The sequence below is a fragment of the Eubalaena glacialis genome, chromosome 18 (assembly GCF_028564815.1).
Source record: "Eubalaena glacialis isolate mEubGla1 chromosome 18, mEubGla1.1.hap2.+ XY, whole genome shotgun sequence".
NCBI classification, from domain to species: domain Eukaryota; kingdom Metazoa; phylum Chordata; class Mammalia; order Artiodactyla; family Balaenidae; genus Eubalaena; species Eubalaena glacialis.
In genome coordinates this window covers 32,233,448-32,254,034 of record NC_083733.1, presented here as the reverse complement: position 1 = coordinate 32,254,034, position 20,587 = coordinate 32,233,448, and the positions used below count along the sequence as shown (strand labels likewise).

The 20,587-nt window shown below is 39.3% G+C and overlaps 1 protein-coding gene across 2 annotated transcripts in view; it reads right to left on the bottom strand.

Annotated features, from left to right (window-relative positions):
* The window catches only part of TOX3 (TOX high mobility group box family member 3), a 106,476-nt gene that overhangs the window by 33,045 nt on the left and 52,844 nt on the right, over nt 1-20,587 (bottom strand). The gene's annotated exons all lie outside the window — the stretch shown is intronic.

Below are 20,587 nucleotides of genomic sequence, written 5' to 3'. Positions count from 1 at the left end.
GTATTTTCAGGTTCAGATGGTCTAAGTAGGAACGTTTTGTTGCTTTAAACATTCTCTTATCAGTCTGGCAATGTGGAAAGGCTCTGTGAGCATAATTATCCAGAGCTATATTATTTTCATGATTTTTAAATGGTAAAAGAATGCCCTTCTTTTTATAAAGTGTATTATTTCCTTCCTTTCATGCATCAAATAACACATAGGTTTGGTCTCCACAGGATGAAATGTATATCCATTCTCTATTATAAATAGAGCTAGTAATTATTTAAAGTAAAAGGCACAATTTTCCCAAAGAGATAGGTACACAGATAGATACAAACACACAGATAAATACAGAGAATCAATATAGATACAGACACATAGATATGAAAGACCCACATAAACCTCCTCCCAATAAACCCACAAGCACTTATTTCTGGGGGGCTCTCATCCTCCGACTCTGAACCTGTAGGATTCGTGCACAGAAGTGGGACTGACACGCTGCCCTTTCTCATGTCAGGGATCCAAGAACCAAGCAGGATTTATACGGAAGGCTCTAAGGGATCCAAGAACCAAGCAGGATTTACACGGAAGGCTGTAAGGGATCCAAGAACCAAACAGGATTTACACGGAAGGCTCTAAGGGATCCAAGAACCAAGCAGGATTTACACGGAAGGCTCTAAGGGATCCAAGAACCAAGCAGGATTTACACGGAAGGCTCTAAGGGATCCAAGAACCAAGCAGGATTTACACGGAAGGCTCTAAGGGATCCAAGAACCAAGCAGGATTTACACGGAAGGCTCTAAGAGATCCAAGAACCAAGCAGGATTTACACGGAAGGCTCTAAGGGATCCAAGAACCAAGCAGGATTTACACGGAAGGCTCTAAGGGATCCAAGAACCAAGCAGGATTTACACGGAAGGCTCTAAGGGATCCAAGAACCAAGCAGGATTTATACGGAAGGCTCTAAGGGATCCAAGAACCAAGCAGGATTTATACGGAAGGCTCTAAGGGTTCCAGAACGCTGTTACGGTCTACAGAAGCAAAATCCCACCCTGTAAAATCCCACCTAAATACATCCTCACACAACGAGCCCTCAGATTCATTTGGATAAGTATCTTTATAAGGATTTATGAAAGATGTATTTGTTAGCACTTAAGAAAGCCCTTTATCTAGTTTCTCTGAAAGCATGTGATATCAAAAACACATGGTGATGGCTTCACCAATGTATACTTATCTCCAAACTCATCAAGTTGTACACATGAAATATGTACAGTTTTTTTGTAGGTCCATGATACCTCAATAAAGAGTTTTTAAAATAATTTAAAAAATAAAAAGAAACACGTGAGCAGGAGAGCATGAACACACACACACACACAGTTTTCCCCCATTTTTTTTTACAGCGTTAAATATATGCAAGAAAAGGGATAGGTTTCTATCTTGGAATTTTTGATGAATGAATGATTTTAGAATTAAGATCTCAGGCCTCCATTTAGAATGTTCTTTTTGGAGATTTATGAGAACTTGGGCCACGATGTATATTCCGCGTACCAATTCCCGACTCAAACCTCCCAAAAGCCTGTATCACAACTTTACTGTTATTTAAATGTAGGTTTTGTTGGGGAATTAGAAATCCATTTAAGGCAAAGAGCTCATTATCAGAGAGCATTTTTTTAAAGATTAAACTCACTTATTATCTAATAGCACCTAAAACAACAAAGAAAAATAAAATGGCTATTAAACGAAGGGCCTAAACAATTCAAAAAACAAATTAAGCTTAGAGTGAAATAAGAACTGGGTTAGAAATCCTCTTCTGAACAGTTAGTATGCGAATGTAATTACTGAAGAAACCACAGCTAATCAGCTGTGAATTGTATCCATTAATTAGTATTTGCCCTGGAGAAATGAGAAAATTCAGTAACAACGCTGGCACGGTGGCGTGCTGATGAGCCACGAGACGGCTCCCATCGTGGCTCCTCAAGCAGGTGGCTCCAGTGGTCCACGTAATTTGAAAAGCTCTCACCTGAAGTACTGAGCTGGAATTACAAAGCACTCCTCACATATCTTTTGTATCTATAGAAGGCCTTAATTAATGGCTTTTAATTTGGAAACACTCAGCGATCAGGCAGGAACAGCTATAAATCATTTCAAATGGAAGCAAAGGTTCCTATTCTGTTTGGGGTAAAATATCTCCTCTGCACAGATGGATTCAAACGTTGACTTGTTGCAATCATCTTTCTTCTGTGCAGGGGGCTGGGTCCCTGGTTTCGAGAGGAAGGGTGGTCAGAAAAAAAAAAAAAATACAGGATGCCCAGTTAAATTTCATTTTTAAATATACCACTTTTTATTTTAGTATAAGTATGTCCCTTGCAGTATTTGGGATATACTTATAGAAAAAAAATTATTCTTTATTTATGGGGGATTCAAATTTAACTGCATGTTGTATGTTTCTATTTGCTAAATCTGGCCACCCGACTGCCATGGTGGACCTGATCAGGAAGAAAGGGATCCCACGTTTCCCTGGCTTTACCTTATCGAGTAATGCTAGCTTAATTTTATTTATTTTCTTTTAAAACATGACCTCTGAATGTTGTGTTGCTTGTTTCATGTAAGAACAGGTTCAATTCTGAGAGAAAAAGTGATCCTTTGGGGCGGATCTCTAATATAATGACCTCAGAACAGTTAACTTTAACTGAATTGTGTACAATTAAATTTATGTTCTAAGAGACCATGACATCGGTAAACACATTATATTACAAAAACCCTAGGTCCACGAGGGAAGGGGCCTTAACCATGTTCACTGCTGTCTCCCCCAGAACTAAAAACAACGCCTGGCATATGAGAAGCCCTCCACTATTTGTTGAAGGAAGGGAGAGAGGGAGAAAGGTTGATCGCATTTTAACTTCAGTGTATCATAATCAACCATCCTAAATGGAGCAATTTTATCCCTCACTTTTTTATGATGATAATGATAATAAGGGTTTACCCAGTGAAGTCCTCTACATAATTTCATTTAACTTTCCAGAGTGGGACCAAATGTAATTTATTTTCCCAAGAACCAGTTAGAGAAGTATAATTACTATCCCTATTTTACAGATGAACACACTGAGGCTTTTTGGGGTCAGGCAACTTGCCCAAAATCACAGATACAAGCAATGAAGTCTGACATCCCTCCTGCTGCATAATCTGTATCACTTAGGTTCCAATCGCAGCAAAAAACTTGAATATTTCACTCAGTGATCAATTTCAAAACTTTATTTTTAACGATCTTACTCAAAGCTTGAATTTCCCAGAGGGTGTCTCGTTTACTAAGTCTAGTAAAACTTTCCTCAAGAAAAGGGTTCCAAAGTCCAATAAGTCTGGGAAAGGCTGCGGATCACCGCCCTCTCTTGGATGAGTCACAGTGCTCGCTGTAAAGTTAAAGGCTCTGAGAAGTCCTGCAGTTCACCCTTCAGCAAATATTTCTATGCCTACAACATGCAAGACACTGGAGACAAAATGACGCAAAAGATGGCAAGGTTCCTACTTGGACACACCTGACTCTTCTTTAAGTGGGAGACGGTAAACTTCCCTCCCAGGTTCGCTGTGGAGCGCTTCCTTTTCGTTTCCCCCATGACACCCTGTGGGAACACACTCTGGGAAACCTTGTTCCAAATCCTTTATTGACAGTACTTTCTTACTCTCCCTGGATCCTTCTTATAAAAGCTAATATCGTAATTTTGCACCATGGTAAAGTTTATGCATTTTGCGAATCAACTAAATGCGAATTTCTAAATTATGCGGTTCTAAGTCACCTTAATTTGGCCTATTTCCAAACTTTTTCGATGGTAACTCTCCACTGATGTTCCTTCCAGGATCCCCTACCCAATGATATAAGGTTCTTCTATGAGATTTCAAGAGTCAAAACAAAATATTTCAAATAAATTAAAAGAAACTCAGGTGAAACAGAGAGTTAACCACTCTACAGAGCATTTAAAAACATTATGAAAGAAACAGGCCGATTCCAACTGTTTTAAAGACCTCATATATATTGGGAAATGGTCATTGTGAGGCAGGGGCATTTATGAGGTGCGCTGGTGATGATCGGTCCTTTCCAATTTGATAGGCTCTAATAGGTGTGATCCCCAAAGATACATTCCCAAAAGTTATAATTATAAAGCAGAGCTAAAAAAATTACTCTGCGTGTCGAACTTCTGTATCTTAATAATTTCACAAAAGAACATCTTCATTGTACTTGGAGGTAGGTTTGCTTTCACTGCTTGATGAGTAATTATAGCTTTGGCAAACACAATTTATGAAGGACATCAATTAAAAAGGAGCATTGCAGGATTTAAAAAAAAATTATTAAAGCCCATGGTGTTTGTAGCCTGACGAGCCATGTGAAATGCCAAAGTAAATTAATGGAGATTGTTAAGTCTAGCTCGTCCAGCAAAAGGCTTGGAAGACAGTGAAACAGCAGACAATAACCCATCTGTAATCACAAGACGAAGACTTCAGCCTGATGAGTCCACACAACATCATTTTCACTGAAATTATTTTGACACCCATGTGAAGAACTGTATGGGCTTCTAATAAAGCAGCATTAACTACAGGGTATCAAACAGCTAAACGGCACAAATTTAATCCTAAAAAAAAAAAAAAAGATAATCCTTTGAATTCTCTTTCTTTTTTCCCATTAGATTTGTTAGCAGACACCATCCAATTTGATGCCTCAGTAAGGACATCTGTCAAGTTGCTTACACAAATGAACTGTGCCATCGTGGACCAAGTGTGCCAAGCATGGTCACATGATAGAGAAGGCTGCACTGCTAAGTTCACACACTCTCGAAGGCTCTGTTAACTGCCCCGCGGAAAAGAACTTACCAGAGATAATCAAGTTTTAACCATTTTCAGCAGTGGTAATCTGTTTCAAGATAGACAGCCCAAAAGAGTGAACACAAGCCCAATATGGCGAATGATAATAATACTGATGATGATCAGGGGTAAATCTGGAGTGCCATACCAGGAAACAGAGAATGACTTGGTCAATAAAGTCAGTCTGTACCAAAGGTTAGGGGGTCAACAATAGGCTAGAAACAAAAAACTGCAAACAATGGAGTATGAGGTATAATTAGCAGAAGAACATACATACATATACACACATAATCCTGCTAATTATACAATTATATATTGAGAGAATTATGCACACATTACATACAATTATACACACATACATATATACATATGCACACTTACATTAACAGGTTCAAGTACAAAGCAAGATTTTTTTTAAGGAAATAAACTTTCAAAAATATTATTTACCTTTGCATATGCTAAAAACTCCTAGATAATTATCTCCCGAGCACCAGACTCATATATACAATTGCCCACAGCACTTCCCCTTGGTTGTCAATAGGCATCTCAATCATGCGAGCAAAACTGAATTCCTCCTCCTCTCCCCAAACCACTCCACCCGCAGCCTTTCCTCGTCTCCTTTGATGGGGAAGTGACTCAGTTCCGGTGACTCAGGCCAAAAATCATCCTTGAATCCACTCTTTCTCTCTCCCTTCCCTCATCAAATCATCAAAGGACTCTGTTGGCTCATCTTTCCAATTATATCCAAAGCTGACCGCTTGCCACCCCTCCACAGGATTCAGGCAGGCCCCAGCCGTCCGTTCCCTCCTGCATCCCTGCTGCAGCCTCCTGGCAGGTCCCACTGGCTCTGCCATGCTCCCATCACAGTCTATTCTCAGCACAGAGCCAAAGGAATCCTTTGAAAATCCAAGGCAGATCACATCGCTCCTCTGCTCAAAACTTTGCAATGGCTACCCATTCACCCAAGGGAAGAAGCCCAAGTCTGTACAATGGCCCCATTTCTTCTCTGACCTTTGCCAATGTTCTCCCCCCCTTGCTTATCCTACCCTAGCCCTGCCGGCCTCCTTGCTGTTGCTTCAAGACCCCGGACACATTCCTGTCTCAGGGCCTTTGCACTGGCTGTTTCCTGTGCCCAGACTGTTGTCCCTCCAAGTGTCCCCATGGCTTGCTCACTTCCCTTCTTTTGAGTCTTTTCTCAAATGTCACCTTCTCTCTGACCACTGTATAAAATTTCTTTGCAGCCCTCCTCCACCTCTAGAACTCTACCCTTCTTTCCCTACTCGATTTTTTCCATAACACTTTTCAACATATTTCTTGTCTTTCTCCCCCACTAGATTGTAAACTTAATAAGAATGTGTTATCTGTTGTTTACACTGATGTCCCAGTGCCAAGAAGAGTGTTTGATAAATAGTAGGTGTTCAATAAATCTCAATTGAATGAACAAACAGATGAATTAATTTCTAGATGTGAAATGATGGTATGTAGAATTGTCCTCCAAGCCAAGCAGGGCACAGAATAAGCACTTGAAATTCAAATGAAGAGGAGAAACCAAGCATCTGTCACCACAGGTCCCTCCAAAAACCACGCCTATGGGGAAAAAGTTGTAATAGGAAGAATTACACATTCTAATAAAATGAATATTTGCAACACTAGAGATACTTAGCTTGAAAAAAATGCTTTATTCTAGCAAATGCACTTACCTTTTTCTAGAAAAGGTAAAGAGGCCTAGGTGGGTGGGGTTGGAGTGTTAAGGATGGATGCCTTCAGTGGCCAAAAACAAGCTGCAGTGAAAAAAGAGGCAAAAAGAAAAGAGAAAGCCAACAATCTAACATCACTGGGGCAAGAATTTGAGCATTAAATTTGATAGTTAATTTTCTTCTCATTGAAAAAAATCCTGTTTTTGGAAATTTTTGCTTTGTAGTCTAGGTCAGAGTTTCTCAAAGTGTGGTGCTAGAGACCACGGAGTAAGCAGATGCCTGGTAATGGTGCAGATGACCTGATCCCCACCGTGGATTTACTATATCAGAATCTCTAGGCAGCAGGAAACTAAAAATCTGTATTTTTTTTTACCGGCTTCTCAGGAACTCTAAAATACACTCATATTTGAAAACGATGAGCCTGATTAATTTTAGGCTAATGGGTAGAAATTTCTTTTTTTTTTTTTATCCTTATAAAAGACGTCTACAGACAAGTTTATTGACCTAAATGGAACATTTTAGAAAAACATTTTCTAAATGTTTACTGTAATGTATATTTAAATTTCCAAATGATAGTTAACCCAGGATTTTACAACTAAGCCTAGAATTTTGTTACCAAATGTAATAAAAAGCTTTTAAAACCCTTTAACAATCAATGGTATAAGTTTCACATTCTCCTGAATATATAAATTTGGTATACTTCACTTCTACTGATAACATTTGTATTGTTTCTAAGAGACCTTAACTTTTAATTTTCTGGAACATATTATCGTTTTTAAAAAAACCTTTCCATATATCGGATGCTGATCTTCCCGAAATGCTGATATAGCACAGGCTGTAGTGTTTACAGTAATAAAGGCTTCGTTCAATTATTTACAATCTCTTATTACCTTTCTTGCTTAGAGGAAAAAGTAATCACTTGTGAGGTGACCTCTCTCCCCTCCCCTCATGACCAGGAGGAAGCACTGAAACATCCTAACTTGGACCAAGTAGGAAATGCAAGTTCCACTGTTAGATTTTTCAACACGTTCTGTGGACCCACACAAGAAACAACAATGCCTAAACATATGGACTCTACCCAAACAGGGAGGCCTTTGGATTTTCATGATCTGGAAACATTTGAGCCTGTGAATTGCATAGCCATCTGGACTAGTTAGAAGTAGCAAAAAAAAAAAGAAAAAGAAGTCCCAACAATTTCTGAAACCCAACTGCACTTGTTTAATATCAGAAAAACAAATATAAGTAGAGGAGAGGGTACTAAGCTTCTCAAATCAAGTTTTCTTTTTAGCAAAAATGGAGCAATCTTTGGGACTGGCCCAGCAACCGAGCATCACCAATGTTCAGAAAATAGGAAAAGGCCTGATTTTCCTTAAATACACACCAACAGGGGCCAAATATGCTGTGGAGTGACCGTGCCTTTTGTGTAATTATAGTTTATCTCACTTCCTCCCGAAAGCCTTACCAACACTTCAGTGAGTACCTATTAGATGCTAATTAAAAGGATATGGTTGGGGCTATATCTACCTTTCTGAAGACGTCAAGAAGTAGAAGTAGAAGGCATGATTGTTGGTTTTAAGGGATGACAATTCAGTTAGGGTGATAGGACAAAAATAGTTATCAACCGAAGGGCCAGGTGAGTGAGTGACACTGACAAATGGTCTGCAAGTTTAGGAGATGGAATCAAAAGGGAATGGCCTTTCCGAGGAACACGTCTTGAACCAAGGGAGAAGGCAGAAGGAGGGGGTGTCCCAGGCAGAGAGGATGGGGTGAGAGAAGCTGCAGACCTCAGCGTGTACTGGCTTCTTTCCAGGAACAAACAGAGACCTATCTGGCTGCAGGGGAGGGGCAGGTATGGAGGGAAGGTGAGGTCAGCTGGGAGAGATGGTCGGCAGCCAGGCTCTGGAGGGCCCTGAAGGTCCCTGAAGGCCAGTCTAAGTATGTTGAAATGCACTGAACAGGAAGGTCCAGGAAGGATTTTGTTGGAGGGAAGAGGTAGCGAGAGAGATGTAAAGCCCGCCCCTGAGCACATAGCTAGTGGGAGGTATGCAAGATTGGTATCAGGAAAGACAGAAGCTGGGAGACCAGTTAACACAGCAAGCCTGGCACAGAGTTGCAGATGCCAAGACTGGGCAGAGGCAATAGAAGCAAGAATGAAATACAGACAGCACTTTGAGATCACGAGTCAGACTAAGTGGCTTTGTGCTCCAATGCTGCTGGGCTAGTTATGGGATGGTAGGCAAGTTACCGAACTCATCTTAAGGACAAGTTCAAACCCCAGCTGGGCTACTTGCTAGCCATGTAATTGTGCACAGGCTAGTTAGCCTCTGTGGCCTTCAGTTTTTCCATCTCTAATGCTGGGATAAGAATACCATTTGCCTCATCCTGGGGGTGTTGAAAACTAAATGGGTTAAAGCACAAAAAGCCACCTTTTCTATCTGTACTCATGGCTAACTCCCCATTTAGTTGTCTGTCTCTCATCTTACTAGAACGGAGTCTGTGGTGACAAGGAATTCGTCTGGTTCAATGTGGTTTCCTCTGGTCCCAGTGTAAGTATGGCTGCCCACAGTAAGTATGTATCAGTATTACCAGTGGAATGCATGAGTGAATGAATGAGCCAGAAAGATCCAAGTTCAAATCCCAGCTTTACCACTTACATGCTGGGTATCATCAGGTATGTTGCTTCATATTACCTCTCTGAGCTTCTGTTTCCTCATTTCTAAGGAGGAAAGGATAGAACTTTGTGGGACTGGGCTACGTAAGGAGAAGTAACATAAGACAAAGCCCCCAGCAAAGGGTCTTATATGGAAGAGGCACGAGATTTAAAAAAAAAAAAAAAAAGAAGTTAAGAGTGAGGAGCCTGGAAAGGTAGGAATTTGGTAATGTGGGAAAAATAAATGGATCATTGAAACATTTCATGCAATATTTATTAAGTGCCTACAATATAAAAGACAGTAGATATTGGGTAAAAAATATGTGAATAAGACTCAGTTTCTACCCAAGAAGAGCTCTAATGGAAAAGATAAGTAGGACGCCACATGACAGGTGCTGCACTAGAGACATAAGCAAAGCACTCCCCCTGGGAAGTCAGCAGAAGTTTTCAAATAAGAGGAACCATTTAAATGGGGGTCTTGAAGGATGTGTAGGAACTTGCCTATGAGACAAGAGCACTCAGGTAGAGAAAACTACTTGTCATAAAGTTGGCCTGGCAGACAAAGAAACGGGGATGCGTGCATTCTTGGCAGAGAGGACAGAGGGAGGGTAGATATGGGAACCAGTAAGTACAGACTGCTCTTTGGAGAGGTTTAGCTCAGACATGCTGTACGGATAAAAGGACACTTGCAGACGTTTGCAAGTAGAGGAAAGACTAAAGACAGAGGAGAAGGAATATCAGCCGACAATAAGCAGAAGAAAAGATTCAGAGTATAACTTCCAGAAGGTAAGAATAATGTTTTCTCTGTGTGTCTTCCATTGTATTTGGCAAACTGTGGGCATCTTTTATATAATGATAGCAACTTGTAAATTAGACGTGCTTGGTCGGTTTTGGTTTCTTGAAAAGTACTGAAATGGGAGCTAAGAGTAGCCATTAATCTGGAGAGAAAAAGTGGCTACTTTCTTTGATGTCACTGTAAGAACCTGTCCCCAAAAGATCTGACATTCACATGCAAATTTCTGTTACCGGTAGTTCATCACTTGGGTTTAGAAAGGGCTGTGTCTCGTAATAAATTCTAATATCCCTGGGAGGAAGAACAACTTAGTTCTCATCTGTCATGGGCACTTTAGTGTGGATTCGTTTATAATAAGTAGATCCACTGATGCACACAGTAGGTATCATCTACAAGGATGCTCAGGAAACAACACCTTGGAATGCGGAGAAAAGGAAGGGAACCCTTCTGCACTGTTGGTGGGAATGTAAGTTGGTGCAGCCACTATGGAAAACAGTATGGAGATTCCTCAAAAAATTAAAAATAGAACTACCATAAGATCCAGTAATTCCACTCCTGGATATTTATCTGAAGAAAACAAAAACACTAATTTGAAAAAATATATGCACCCTGATGTTCATTGCAGCATTATTCACAATAGCCAAGATATGGAAACAAGCTAAGTGTCCATCAATAGATGAATGGATAAAGAAGATGCGTATGTAGTAGTATACAATGGAATACTACTCAGCCATAAAAAAGAAAGAAATCTTGCCTTTTGCAACAACATGGATGGACCTAGAGGATACTGTGATAAGTGCAGTAAGTCAAACAGGGAAAGACAAATACCATATGATTTCATTTATATGTGAATCTAAAAAACAAACAACAAAAAAGAACAAACATAACAAAACAGAAACAGACTCACAGATACAGAGAACAGATGGCTGCTAGAGGGGAGGTGGTGGGGGGAGGATAGAAATAGGTTTCTGAGAGTAAAAGGTACAAACTTCCAGTTGCAAAACAAAGTAAATGAGTCACAGGTATGAAATGTACACTGTGGGGAATATAGTCAATAACTATGTAGCATCTTTGTATGGTGACATATCATAGTGATCATTTTGAAATGCATAGAAATGGCGAATCACTATGTTGTGTAACAGGAACTAACACAGTGTTGTAGGTCAATTATACTTCAAAAACAAACAAATTCATAGAGAAAGAGATCAGATTTGTGGTTACGGGGGGGGAGGGGGAGAAGGAATTGAATAAACGTGGTCAAAAGGTACAAAATTCCAGTATAAGATAAATAAGTACTAGGGATGTAGCATACAACATAATAAATATAATTAACACTGCTGCATGTTACATATGAAACTCATTAAGAGAATAAATCCTAAGAGTTCTCATCGCTTGGAAAAAAATTGTTTTCTATTTCTTTAATTTTGTATCTGAATGAGATGATAAATGTTCCCAAAACTTATTGTGATAATCATTTCATAATGTAAGTCAAATCATCATACTGCACACCTTAAACTTATACCATGCTGTATGTCAATTATATCTCAATAAAACTGAAAGAAAAAAAAAGAAAACACCACCTTGGAAAAGCCTTCCTTGGCACCACTTTGCCCACCCCTGGCTGCACTGGATTCTCTTCTTCCAAGCTCTGAGGCAACCTGTACGTCACTCTACACTGTGCTAAAATGATCCATTTTCATGTCTCCCTCGAGGGCAGAGGCTGTATGTGACCCACTGGCCATTGCAGCACCATGGCCTGGCCCACAGGAAATACTCAACTGTTAGGGCCTCCGTATCAACTCAGGGGTCCTTGCAATTGGCAGCTTCGGTGTGTAGCTAAGCCATTTATTTTTTTGGGCACATGACTCAGTCCACTTCAAATTCAGGTGAACCACTGTGAGGGTTTGCCAAAGCACTGCCAAGTCTTAAAACAAAATAGAAATGGAAAGTCATCTAAGATAAAATCTGAGTTATTTTCCTTGTACTGCCAGACTTTGTAGTTCATGCTGCAATCAAAAGACTGAGGACCTCAGAGACTTTCCACTGAAAGCAAACTTTCAGGTCTCTAATGACATGACATATTTATACTGAATATCTTCAATCAGTCTCCTGGGCCTTGCTTCTCACACAACCCTATGAAATTTCAAATGTAAAAACGGAACCACACATTAAGCAAAATGTTCCTCAGTATTTTTAAATGAAAACATTTCAACTAATTACAGCATTTCTCTAGTTCAGTAACCAAACTCTACCAACCAAAGGTAAAACAACGTATTCTCTAATTTCAATCAATCCCTCTAATTATGAGTTAGTATGAATTCCGTCAAAACATCAATGATTTTCTACATTGTCTTCCACTCTTTGATCGCTAAAGTATAAAATTTAATGCTCCTAAACTGTGTCATGTCATGTTTGGGTGCCTAAAACAAATATGCTCACATAGAGATGCAGATAAAGCTATAGATATACAGATACAAATACACAGGTATACGGATCAGTGGTTCCCAACCAGGGGCAATTTTGCCCCCCAGGGGATATTTGATCCTGACTGGAGAGAGTTTTTATTGTCATGACCAGAGAGTGTTCTGGCATCTAGTGGGTAAAAGCCAGGGATGTTGCTAAATATCCTGCAATGCACAGAGCAGCTCCCGCATCAAAAAATTATCCCGTCCAAAATGCTAATAGTGCCAAGACTGAGAAATCCTGATATAGATCAATTCATACATTAAGCATAAACAAAAGCTATTTAAAGTATTTTAAAATACATATTACAGGATTATTGCTTCTACACTACCCAAACACAATCAGTGTTCTTTCTTCAAGTGGGCATTATGCTGATTTTGGATATATCTACTTATAAGATTATTGACTGCAATTAAGGATTATCTTAAATGTGTTTCAAATATGTATCAACTAGTTGGTTGTCAGCTCTGAAGCTTTCCATTTATATAAATACTCAGTTGCGTGTTTTTTGCCCTGTTTTGAATAAGTCAAGAAGTAGAAATAGTTTAAGACGTTATGCTAAGGTTAACATTTTAAAAAGAGCAATAAACCTATAAATTCTTCCCGAAGAATGATAAGTGACTTAATCTGTTTATTTTCCAGTCTCAGTCATATTTGTTACACCAAATACTGGAAGCCCACTTACCTCAAAAATCATCAATGATAAGAGTTGGCCAGCATATATAATACATAATCATTTAAATCAAACAGGATTACATATGATGTCTATTAATTCACATCTATCATTTCCAAAAGCTTAAAAACAAGTCTCAGATACTTGATAAGAAATTGTAAGAGTGTACGAGAACCCTGGTTCTGTTCTGGCTACGGAAACATGTCAAGGCTAGTGTTTTACAGTGTAGGGCTGGGAGTTTTTGCTCACAGTGCAAGAATATCTTGATTACATACATTTTTCTGTGATTTTATGATTGCTTGAATTCTGCAGGGACAACTTTTTACCAGATGGGCGATCGTATAGCTTTCATTAGTTCTCTGTATCTTACCAGTTATGTTTGCTTATTTATCTAAAACATTTTACTAGGAAAGGGCTCACACGAGACTCTAAATCCCACTTCTGATAAAGTCTCGGGGCAGGAGGGAGAGAAATTACATTCCTCCCAAACAGCTATCCCGAAATCCGTAACTTAAGATTTTATATCTTATATTTATTTTTAAAGGAGGTTCCCCCACCACTTCTAGGCCTATATTTCAATTAGTTTGAGTATGAGGCTAATGGTTTTTTAAACATAACCATAAAATAAAATCCCTTCAAAGTAGGAACTGTTGGCTTTCATCTTGAAGACAAATAATGGAATTCAGTCAAGATGTCAGTGTTAATGTGGTGTATAGCTCAAACTTATTTTAGCATTTTACATAAAATAACCATGAATTTAAGTATCCCTAAATAAGGGAAGCATTTTATTCTTGGAATCCCAAACAGTCGTTGCATACCAGTACATTCAAGATTACCTTAACATTTCTTTGCATGCATTTAAAAAGATGTGATTATACAGCAATTTATAAGCAGCTATTCTTAAATCATATATCAAATTTTACTCACTTCAGCAAAATCCAAATTCTATTCCAGAAGAGTGACTCAACTATATGAAGGCAAATTATATCAAGTTGTAAATGCAAAAGTTACCCCAAAGGAGGTAAGACATGTAAAAATCTTAAAACAATCACAAAGGGATATTAGCTAGGCTGCATGTTAAACTAAAAACAGTATGTGCATCCTATCTAAAAATGTACTCATTCTCCTGCTAGCCAGAGTTAAAATGCAACCTATTAGGGGAGGAAATTTTTGCTCAGAAACTTCTTAAAGAAGACAAACTACTTGGCTTCAAAGTAAAATGTTAGCACCTTATTTACAGTGACTCTTATAAAAATGTACATATTTATCAACCTATACTGACTCCACTTATTCCTAGAAAGAGATTTTTTTTCTCATTGCTACTAGGAAGAATATATATGGCACAAAGGAAAAATTACTACACATTCTACAGTGCTGGTTAATAACAGAGGAAAAAAGTAAGATCCATCTATAATGCCTATCTATAAATTTCTATGGCCATGATAAAAATAATGTAGGGTATGAGTTTTTAAAGAACTGCAGCTGTCTTCATATCAAGATTAATATTGAAAATAAACCCTGTATAATAGGGCCCCTGGGATAAGGAACAGATTCCATGAGGGATGTCCATCTGGCACTGGCCATGAGCTGTTCCCTTCACTGTGCTGTCTAAACACTCCATACCCAAAATAAGTGCCCACAGAAAGACCATGCTCTCAAAAACCACACCTACCGCCCAAAGTGTTTCACTTTCATCATGTTTTAATGACTTTCATCAGATTATAAAGAGGTGAAGCTGCATATCCTAATGCACAACTAGGGGGGAAAAGGTACATATAAAAGGGAAACTCTCAACATAAAAGATCAGACTTCTACATGGGAAAATAAACCCTCCAGAGATAACAGGAAATGTATTCTATTAAGTCAAAGTTCTTGACCCTTGCATTGACCAGAAAAGAAGGGCTGACAAAACACCAAGTGTTCATCTCATTCTGGCATTGAACAACTATCAACTCCCTGCACGTGCCTTTCGAAAACAAGAGCTACAAGGAAAGCCTCACCTGCTTTCTCTCCACTGTTGGGCAAAAGTTTTTAAAGTTGCTTCCCCTACTAGTCAGGGCAGTTTTTAACACAAGGAAAGTAACTTGACCAAAGAGACAAGATTTAATTTCTAATGGCAGAACCTGAAGTGGATGCTGTAGATGGCCATCTGGAACTATATCAAGTGTTGATTTGGGACAGATATTAACCAGGGAATGCTCACCCTGGTCTTGAGAAATCTGAATGATGGAAGGTCCAGATAACAACATGGAGTTTTACAAAGTAGCAGTTGTACTGAAGTAGAAAACTATCTTTGACAATAAGCAAAATGTCACATATTTTAAATGGAGCCTAACAGTCATCAAACCTTACACACTCCAACAGTTCATAACTCCATTAGCTAAACAAGGTCTTCCCAAGAATGACACTGCATCAAATATAAACATTCTAGAAAGGCTGTATGTCGTGGATTTTATTTTAAACAATTCTAAAGTGGTTTTAATGTCATAGGAAAATGGTCATGGTTTAATAGAAAACCATGATTCAAAACCATATACAGTGTGAAATAATTTTTTCTTTTTTTTATGCTTTCTAAAGTTAGCACTTACTAGTTCTGTAATCAGAAAAACTATATATCTTCAATGGAACTGCTCCCAAGAAGGATTTCTTTAATCTCTATCAGCACAAAGCACATAATAAATAAAAATATTGAAAAAAAGAAACAGCAATAATCAATTTTTACTGTTCATTCATTTACCCATTCTTGCAACAAATATGTTCTGACAACATCTATGTGCCAGGGAGTTTGCTTAAATACTGAGACTACGACATGAGCCAAAAAAGATGGTTCCTGACTCCATGGAACATATAGTCCAGAGAAGAGAGATAAGATAGCAATTAAATGATTATAGAAATATTTGGTGAGACTTCACCTGGGAAGTATGCCTTGAAGAAGGACAGAGGGTACAGAATGGATTAGAATAGATGCTGGTAGACCAGAAGGAAGATATTGCAACAGACGAGATGAGAGGTGATAGTAGCATTAACTAAGGTGGGAATGGTGGGGGTAGGGAAGTGAAGATGGGGAAAGTTGAAGAGTGGATGGAATCCAGGGATTTCCCCGGGACTCCATAATGAGTTGAGAGGGGTGAGGGAGAAGGGGCTGCTATCAAGGAAGATGGCTAGGTTTGGGGCTCGTGTAACTGGAGGGTGGCAGTGCCATTCATCCAAACAGAGGAAGCGGAACAGAATCAGACTTGGGGTTGGGGGGTGGGCTGAATCATGCGTGCATTTTAAATGTGTTGAGATTGAGGGACCAAGAAACATCTGTAGTTTTATAATAGGCAAGAACAAGCGACTCCATATTAGATCTGTTCTACTGGCTTAGTCATGCTGGCTTTGCACCTTTTGTAAAAAAAAAAAAAAATGTTGCCTACAGCCCGCAATATACAGCGTAGCCTAGTCTCAGGGCTCTGACATTTAAGAGTCCATTCATATAGAGATAAAAAGTTGCAGGACAGAGAATAGCATTTGTTCTGTTGGAGGTTTACAGGAACGTGTGACCTGATCTGTATGGACAGCTACAAGAACAAAGGATTCCGAAACCAAGAAGTCTGCAACAACAAATCACACCTCTCCCTCACCTTGCCTTTAAAAGTGCTTTGCTGAAACCCTTAGAGGAGTTCAAGGTTTTATGGGCACAAGCCACCCATCTCCTTGCATGGCCCTGCATTAAACCTTTCCCTGCTCTAAACTCCGATGTTTAGGTATTGTTTGGCCTCACTGTGCATTGGGCACACGAACTTGTGTTTGGTAACAACTGGGATTGAGGGACCAAGAAACATCTGTAGTTTATGGGAAAGGTCTGGAATAGAGACAATTTTTTTGTGAGAATCTTTGTAAGACTCATGGGTGCAGATGTTCAGTGAAGCCATGAACATGAATGGCAGTGGAAAGAGAAGAGGCCTAGAACAGAACCCTGAACAACTCCAATATTTAAAGTCCAGGATGTTGACTCAGCAAAAGAGCCTGTGAAAGCGTGGCGAGGGTTGTAGAAGTGTGGCCTAGAGAGAGTGGCATTCCCAACGTCAAGAGAAACTACAGTAAGAAGAGAGGAATTGGCCCTGTTAAATACTGCGAAAACTTAAAGTACGATGAAGTATTTCAACGTCTGTTGGATTTAGTGACACCAAGACACTTTGCTGTTCACAAAAGGCACTCAGCAGAAAGATAAGGGAGGGGTAGTACCAGCTGCCCTCAAGGAGTTGTGAAGACAATATAGACACACAGGCAATGACACGGAACCACGTCCAAAAGAAACTCTAATACTCAACTCCAGTTTTGGTGGGAGAAGAGAAAAGTGGAGAAGCAAGAGGGAAGGTTGTGGCTACAGAAGATTTTACTTATGTAAAGAAAATATGATGAAACTTATTTAATGTTTTAAATCAATGTTGTAATAAATGAACAAACAAACTAAGTAAATAAATGTGATGAATGCCTATCCTGCAATCTTGATTTATTTTGGGAGAAAAAATAATAAGCATTATGCTCTTAGCATATAAATTATCCCTCAATAGATAAACAGAGTCCAAAAACATCTTTAAAGGAAAAACCCTTACAACAAAGGGACAAAACAGATTTTCTTATAATAAAGCAGAAGATGCATTTTCTGGGATTAGTGAAAAAGCCTTGTTTGCCAATGAGCTGGAAGAGCTGTATGGCCCAGGAACTGTTGGTTTCGGGCCATGATAAGCACACGGCAGTGCCATGCTTACCCCTCCACCTCACATCCCTCCCCACCGGAGCAGCTGAGTCATAGATGAAAGAAAAGGAAAAAGGAAGACATCTGCTTCATCATGAGTGGTGGCAAAAGGGAGAAAAATGAGCTTTCCCAATACCCTTTCACAGCTAGGAAATGTCATATGTTAAAAGGTATTGTAGATTGATTTCACCGCAGTACTTAATTCTAAAATAGGGGTAGCTCAAAATTAAACATACATGTAATGGAGCAAGAAATACTTCCCCTCTCCAATTTTATTCACCCACACCCTTTAAATATGAGGAATTATCCAGATGTGTTCAGAAGGAAATGACATCTAGAAGACACAGGGTTAAAAGGATTGCTTCTATCTCTAGGACAACAAATTTGGAAGCCTGAAACTGCCACTGTCACATTATCTTCTCAATATTGTTTTAAAAACAAGAGAATCAGACTAGATTTTGTAGTTAAAGTTAATGCATGAAATATTAACTGGAAATTGGAGGAAATTTCTAATAAATTTGAAACCACTTCTTACAAAGCAATTTGGTTGTGATAAATGTTGATGTTGGGGCCCTTTACAACTCACAGTTTGTCTATGAAGCCATCAATATGAATTCTTACAAGTCTGTAATTTTTGGAATCAAAAATTTAGTGACTAATAGAGAAAAGTAAAATTTCCCCCAGATTCTGATATGTATAAAGAGTGGAATTCAGAAATAATGCCATTTGCAGCAACATGGATGGACCTAGAGATTATCGTATCAAGTGAAGTAAGTCAGACAGAGGAAGACAAATATTATATGATATCACTTATATGTGGAATCTAAAAAATAGTACAAATGAACTTATTTACGAACCAGAAACAGCCTCACAGACATAGAAAACAAACTTATGGCCACCAAAGGGGAAGGAGCAGGGGAGGGATAAATTGGGAGTATGGGATTAACAGATGCACACTACCATATATAAAACAGATAAACGATAAGGGTTTACTATAAAGCACAGGGAACTATATTCAATATCTTGTAATAAACTATAATGGAAAAGAATCGAAAAAAATGTAGATATATACATGTATGTGTGTAACTGAATCACTTTGCTATACACCTGAAACTAACACTATACTCCAATAATAAAAAAAACAAGAATGAAATTCATCCACCTTGAATCTTCCGCCTTTCATCTGAGGTCCTGTGAGCTCTATTAAGTAAGCAAAAGATAAACTTCCAGGTCCCCGAACTTGAAAATGAGTAACTAAATGTACTTTCTCCATCTGTAGCCTCCTGGTGTATATTTTCTTTCTTGAATACATCCCACTCTTTCCCAGCTTCAGGCCACCTCCTCCATCTGAAACGCTGCTTCTCTCCACCCCCATCCCAACATACTCCTGCCCCCAGCTAATGGCCTCCTGTTGAAATTCCACGCTTTCATCAAGATGCAGTGCAAACACTTCCTCTCCTGCAGGACTCCTCCCAGCTCAGGCTACCAGAGTTGCTGTCTCTTTCTTTGGAATCTTCAAAGCCCTTCCTTCCCACCTCTTTTATGATGCTCAGCATGTGCTGATAATGACGAATTCTTCCTATGCTTTATCCCACCGCCCACATCTCCTACCACACTGGAAGGTCCTTAAGGGCAAGGACGATCTTGTCCCCTCTGACTCTTTTGCAAGACAAGCTATCTACAATGCGTTATCCATAGAAGAGACACAATAAGTATTTGGATTTACTTTTTCACTCTGACGTGAACTTTTTTTTTTTTTTTTTAGTGGAAGAGAAAATATCCACTGAAGAGAAAGAAAACCAGGGTCACAAAAGTAAAGCATAACAAGGAAAAGGGATTCAAATCTTGACATATGACTTGGGTCCCAAGAAAGAGACTCCCCCAAATTGTCTGCAGATCTACAACGACTGACTCATTTATTCAACAAATGTGTACAGAGCCTTCATTACAGAATAGACACACACACACACAAAGGACTATGGAAACACGAGCACCAAAAATATGTATCTCCCAATAGGCATGAGCTCTATATTATTAGGTTTGTGATCTCAGCAGAGCCCCTGCAAACACTCAGCAGTCCCTTGTAACTGTTGATCCACTTCCCAGAGCATTTCTGCTGAACCTCTCCCCTCCCCTCCAGCTCTCAGCCAATCCTCACCTCCTCCTCCACTAGAGGACTTTGTCCCTTACCAAAGAAAGCAGAGGCCATCAACTGAATTCTTCAACTGTCTACCCCAAACCAGCACCTCAAATCACCCTTTTCCTTCCTTTGCCAAGGAGAACGTGTTCTTCTGCCTCTACTCTATGTCCCATTCCCATCTAGACTGACTCTATCAATTTACCTCTCGTTTGATTCTTAACTTTTCCCACTTCACTGCTTCCTCCCTAGACTTATAAAAATATTCAAATCCTTGGGGAGAAGGGGAACCAAAGACCACTGAGACCACTGAGCCCCTCTCAAATTAATCTCCTCCCCTCCCCGCCATCCCCACCAACCCAGATTCCACCTCCACACCTTGATCCTTCATTCACTCCTAAGGCTTCAATCTGTCTTCTTCTATTTAATGAACTGCTGTTGTTGAGTCTACCATGGACTCCTAATTACCAAATCCCAGGGACACTTCCCTGTAGTATCTCTGTCTCAAATAATCACTTTCCCGCCTCTGACACTTTCAACCATTCCCTTTATGAAAGAGTATTTTTCATTTGGAAACTGTGACTCTCCGCCAGTTTTCTTATC